Source organism: Bombina bombina, chromosome 7 (assembly GCF_027579735.1).
Source record: "Bombina bombina isolate aBomBom1 chromosome 7, aBomBom1.pri, whole genome shotgun sequence".
NCBI classification, from domain to species: Eukaryota; Metazoa; Chordata; class Amphibia; order Anura; family Bombinatoridae; genus Bombina; species Bombina bombina.
The window spans coordinates 634,138,765-634,145,126 of NC_069505.1; positions in this window are offsets into that span (position 1 = coordinate 634,138,765).

The window sequence follows — 6,362 nt, forward strand, 5'->3', positions numbered from 1 at the left end:
CTTTATATCAATGGAATGAAGGGGTTCAAACGGAACGCCCTGTAAAACATTAAGAACAAGGTTTAAACTCCATGGTGGAGCAACAGTTTTAAACACAGGCTTAATTCTGGCCAAAGCCTGACAAAAAGCCTGGACGTCAGGAACTTCTGACAGACGTTTGTGTAACAGAATGGACAGAGCTGAGATCTGTCCCTTTAATGAACTAGCAGATAAACCCTTTTCTAAACCTTCTTGTAGAAAAGACAATATCCTAGGAATCCTAACCTTACTCCAAGAGTAACCTTTGGATTCACACCAATATAGGTATTTACGCCATATCTTATGGTAAATCTTTCTGGTAACAGGTTTCCTAGCCTGTATTAAGGTATCAATAACTGACTCAGAAAATCCACGTCTTGATAAAATCAAGCGTTCAATTTCCAAGCAGTCAGCTTCAGAGAAGTTAGATTTTGATGTTTGAAGGGACCCTGTATCAGAAGGTCCTGTTTCAGAGGTAGAGACCAAGGTGGACAGGATGACATGTCCACCAGGTCTGCATACCAAGTCCTGCGTGGCCACGCAGGTGCTATTAGAATCACTGATGCTCTCTCTTGTTTGATTCTGGCAATCAATCGAGGAAGCAACGGGAAGGGTGGAAACACGTAAGCCATCCTGAAGTCCCAAGGTGCTGTCAGAGCATCTATCAGGACTGCTCCTGGATCCCTGGATCTGGACCCGTAACGAGGAAGCTTGGCGTTCTGTCGAGACGCCATGAGATCTATCTCTGGTTTGCCCCAACGTCGAAGTATTTGGGCAAAGACCTCCGGATGAAGTTCCCACTCCCCCGGATGAAAAGTCTGACGACTTAAGAAATCCGCCTCCCAGTTCTCCACTCCCGGGATGTGGATTGCTGACAGGTGGCAAGAGTGAGACTCTGCCCAGCAAATTATCTTTGATACTTCCATCATAGCTAGGGAGCTTCTTGTCCCTCCCTGATGGTTGATGTAAGCTACAGTCGTGATGTTGTCCGACTGAAACCTGATGAACCCCCGAGTTGTCAACTGGGGCCAAGCCAGGAGGGCATTGAGAACTGCTCTCAATTCCAGAATGTTTATTGGCAGGAGACTCTCCTCCTGACTCCATTGTCCCTGAGCCTTCAGAGAATTCCAGACGGCACCCCAACCTAGAAGGCTGGCGTCTGTTGTTACAATTGTCCAGTCTGGTCTGCTGAATGGCATCCCCCTGGACAGATGTGGCCGAGAAAGCCACCATAGAAGAGAATTTCTGGTCTCTTGATCCAGATTCAGAGAAGGGGATAAGTCTGAGTAATCCCCATTCCACTGACTTAGCATGCACAGTTGCAGTGGTCTGAGGTGTAAGCGTGCAAAGGGTACTATGTCCATTGCCGCTACCATTAAGCCGATTACCTCCATGCATTGAGCCACTGACGGGTGTTGAATGGAATGAAGGGTGCGGCAAGCACTTTGAAGTCTTGTTAGCCTGTCCTCTGTCAGGTAAATCTTCATTTCTACAGAATCTATAAGAGTCCCCAGGAAGGGAACTCTTGTGAGTGGAACGAGTGAACTTTTCTTTTCGTTCACCTTCCATCCATGTGACCTTAGAAATGCCAGCACTAACTCTGTATGAGACTTGGCAGTTTGAAAGCTTGAAGCTTGTATCAGAATGTCGTCTAGGTATGGAGCTACCGAGATTCCCCGCGGTCTTAGTACCGCCAGAAGAGCACCCAGAACCTTTGTGAAGATTCTTGGAGCTGTAGCCAATCCGAATGGAAGAGCCACAAACTGGTAATGCCTGTCTAGGAAGGCAAACCTTAGGTACCGATAATGATCTTTGTGAATCGGTATGTGAAGGTAAGCATCTTTTAAATCTACAGTGGTCATGTATTGACCCTCTTGGATCATAGGTAAAATTGTCCGAATAGTCTCCATCTTGAACGATGGAACTCTTAGGAATTTGTTTAGGATTTTTAAGTCCAGGATTGGTCTGAAAGTTCCCTCTTTTTTGGGAACCACAGATTTGAGTAAAACCCCTGTCCCTGTTCCGATCGTGGAACTGGATGGATTACTCCCATTAACAAGAGCTCTTGTACGCAGCGTAGAAACGCCTCTTTCTTTGTCTGGATTGTTGACAATCTTGACAGATGAAATCTCTCTCTTGGAGGAGAGTATTTGAAGTCCAGAAGGTATCCCTGAGATATTATCTCTAGCGCCCAGGGATCCTGAACATCTCTTGCCCAAGCCTGGGCGAAGAGAGAAAGTCTGCCCCCCACTAGATCCGATCCCGGATCGGGGGCCCTCAATTCATGCTGTTTTAGGGGCAGCAGCAGGTTTCCTAGTCTGCTTGCCCTTGTTCCAGGACTGGTTAGGTTTCCAGCCTTGTCTGTAGCGAGCAACAGCTCCTTCCTGTTTTGGTGCAGAGGAAGTTGATGCTGCTCCTGCTTTGAAATTACGAAAGGAACGAAAATTAGACTGTCTAGTCTTGGCTTTGGCTTTGTCCTGAGGCAGGGCATGGCCTTTACCTCCTGTAATGTCAGCGATAATCTCTTTCAACCCGGGCCCGAATAAGGTCTGCCCTTTGAAAGGTATATTAAGCAATTTAGACTTAGAAGTAACATCAGCTGACCAGGATTTTAGCCACAGCGCCCTGCGTGCCTGAATGGCGAATCCTGAATTCTTCGCCGTAAGTTTAGTAAGATGTACTACGGCCTCCGAAATGAATGAATTAGATAGTTTAAGGACTCTAAGCCTGTCCGTAATGTCGTCCAGAGTAGCTGAACCAATGTTCTCTTCCAGAGACTCAATCCAGAATGCCGCTGCAGCCGTGATCGGCGCAATGCATGCAAGGGGTTGCAATATAAAACCTTGTTGAACAAACATTTTCTTAAGGTAACCCTCTAACTTTTTATCCATTGGATCTGAAAAAGCACAGCTATCCTCCACCGGGATAGTGGTACGCTTAGCTAAGGTAGAAACTGCTCCCTCCACCTTAGGGACCGTTTGCCATAAGTCCCTTGTGGTGGCGTCTATTGGAAAGATTTTTCTAAATATCGGAGGGGGTGAGAACGGCACACCGGGTCTATCCCACTCCTTAGTAACAATTTCAGTAAGTCTCTTAGGTATAGGAAAAACCTCAGTACTCGTCGGTACCGCAAAATATTTATCCAACCTACACATTTTCTCTGGTATTGCAACTGTGTTACAATCATTCAGAGCCGCTAACACCTCCCCTAGTAATACACGGAGGTTTTCCAGTTTAAATTTAAAATTTGAAATATCTGAATCCAGTCTGTTTGGATCAGAACCGTCACCCACAGAATGAAGTTCTCCGTCCTCATGTTCTGCCACCTGTGACGCAGTGTCTGACATGGCCCTAATATTATCAGCGCACTCTGTTCTCACCCCAGAGTGATCACGCTTACCTCTTAGTTCTGGCAATTTAGCCAAAACCTCAGTCATAACAGTAGCCATATCCTGTAATGTGATTTGTAATGGCCGCCCAGATGTACTCGGCGCTACAATATCACGCACCTCCCTCTGAGTGGGAGATGTAGGTACTGACACGTGAGGCGAGTTAGTCGGCATAACTCTCCCCTCGTTGTTTGGTGAAATTTGTTCAATTTGTACAGATTGACTTTTATTTAAAGTAGCATCAATACAGTTAGTACATAAATCTCTATTGGGCTCCACTTTGGCATTGCAACAAATAACACAGGTATCATCCTCTGAATCAGACATGTTTAACACACTAGCAAATAAACTTGCAACTTGGAAATACAATTCAATTAGAATAATATTAAAACGTACTGTGCCTTTAAGAAGCACAGAAGATCTATGACAGTTGAAAATTAATAAATTGAAACAGTTATAGCCTCAATCCTTGTAAACAACACAACTTTAGCAAAGGTTTAATCCCATTAGCAAAGATAACAAATTCTGAAAGTAGGAAACAAATTACAGAATAAACGTTTTTTATCTCAGTCAAACTATAATTCTCACAGCTCTGCTGAGAGAAATTACCTCCCTCAAAATAAGTTTTGAAGACCCCTGAGCTCTGTAGAGATGAACCGGATCATGCAGGGAATACAATGAGTTGCTGACTGAAATATTTGATGCATAGTAAAAGCGCCAAAAAACGGCCCCTCCCCCTCACACACAGCAGTGAGGGAGAACAGAAACTGTCAGAAAAACAGATTAAGCAACTGCCAAGTGGAAAAATAGTGCCCAAACATTTATTCACACAGTACCTCAGCAAATGAAAACGATTTTACATTCCAGCAAAAACGTTAAACATAATCTCTAGTTATTAAACAGCTTTATGTATTTCTTACAGTGTAATTCTAGTGAAGTACCATTCCCCAGAATACTGAAGTGTAAAGTATACATACATGACATTATATCGGTATGGCAGGATTTTCTCATCAATTCCATTGTCAGAAAATAAAAACTGCTACATACCTCTATGCAGATTCATCTGCCCGCTGTCCCCTGATCTGAAGTTTACCTCACTCCTCAGATGGCCGAGAACAGCAATATGATCTTAACTACTCCGGCTAAAATCATAGCAAAACTCTGGTAGATTCTTCTTCAAACTCTGCCAGAGAGGTAATAACACACTCCGGTGCTATTTTAAAATAACAAACTTTTGATTGAAGATATAAAACTAAGTATAATCACCATAGTCCTCTCACACATCCTATCTAGTCGTTGGGTGCAAGAGAATGACTGGGAGTGACGTAGAGGGGAGGAGCTATATGCAGCTCTGCTGGGTGAATCCTCTTGCACTTCCTGTTGGGGAGGAGTAATATCCCAGAAGTAATGATGACCCGTGGACTGATCACACTTAACAGAAGAAATTATCAATTTCCTTATATGACAGTTTTCAGGAATGGGAAAGAAATGCAAACAGAATAGGCCTCTGGAAACCAGAAGCAAAAAGAAAAGAAGACTTAAATAATGTCAAAAGTATGACGCCCACAACTGACAAAATATTTTTTGGCACCAAAAACGTCTGCAACAAACACGAGCGTCATAGATGACGCAAGCACGCAAAAAAAACTCGGCGCCAACTAAGACGCCGGAAATGATGAAAATACGTCAACAAACGTAATTCTCGCGCCAAAAAAGTCTCGCGCCAAGTATGACGCAATAAATTATAGCATTTTGCGCTCCCGCGAGCCTAACAGCCTGCAATTTAGAAAAGTCAATTTGAAAACTTCAGGTAAGAATTTTTTTTTTATATACATTTCCCAAATATGAAACTGACAGTCTGCAAAAAGGAAATATACTGATAAACCTGAATCATGGCAAATATAAGTACAAACATTATATTTAGAACTTTAAATATAAAGTGCCAAACCATAGCTGAGAGTGTCTTAAATAAAAGAAAACCTACTTACCAAAAGACAATCATCTACATAAAGTATATAGCCAAACCAGTACTGAAACGAGAATCAGCAGAGGTAATGGTATATATATAAGAGTATATCGTCGATCTGAAAAGGGAGGTAAGAGATGAATCTCTACGACCGATAACAGAGAACCTATGAAATAGATCCCCGTTAGGATGACCACTGTATTCAATAGGTAATACTCCCTTCACATCCCTCTGTCATTCACTGCACTCTGAGAGGAACCGGGCTTCAACAAGCTGAGAAGCGCATATCAACGTAGAATCTTAGCACAAACTTACTTCACCACCTCCATAGGAGGCAAAGTTTGTAAAACTGAATTGTGGGTGTGGTGAGGGGTGTATTTGTAGGCATTTTGAGGTTTGGAAAACTTTGCCCCTCCTGGTAGGAATGTATATCCCATACGTCACTAGCTCATGGACTCTTGCCAATTACATGAAAGAAATCCGGATACAGCATAGTAGTCCTGTCCGGTTCTCACTCAGCTCAATAACCACTTCCGTACTAGAAGGAAGTACATGTGGCCAGAAATAGAATAGAAGCATAGTGCGCACGCCAAATTCGCGCCACTCGAAGCTCCGCCCATCATGGGCGTTATCAAGGCGAAATTCCCATTATTATATAAATGGACCTAATGCCGAGTAAAATGAACAGGCTGAACGCCACATTGGGGCCACTCTAAGCTCCGCCCATCGCGGGCGTTGACAAGGCGAAATTCCGGTCGCCATTAATATAGAAAAACTGAGCTATTGCCGACAGTAAAATCAACCTACTGAAAGTCTGCAGCCAAAGTGGGACTGTCCCTTGCTAGCCAGCAACTTAGCCCATCTATAAGCATTCACCTCCTACTAAGCGTTCTCTAATTTCTTGTGCAGACCCAGAGAAACAAGCTCATAGTGAAAAAGTCCTAATCTCTCCTCAGCCCCAGTGCCTGCTAATAAATTGTCCTCCTCTA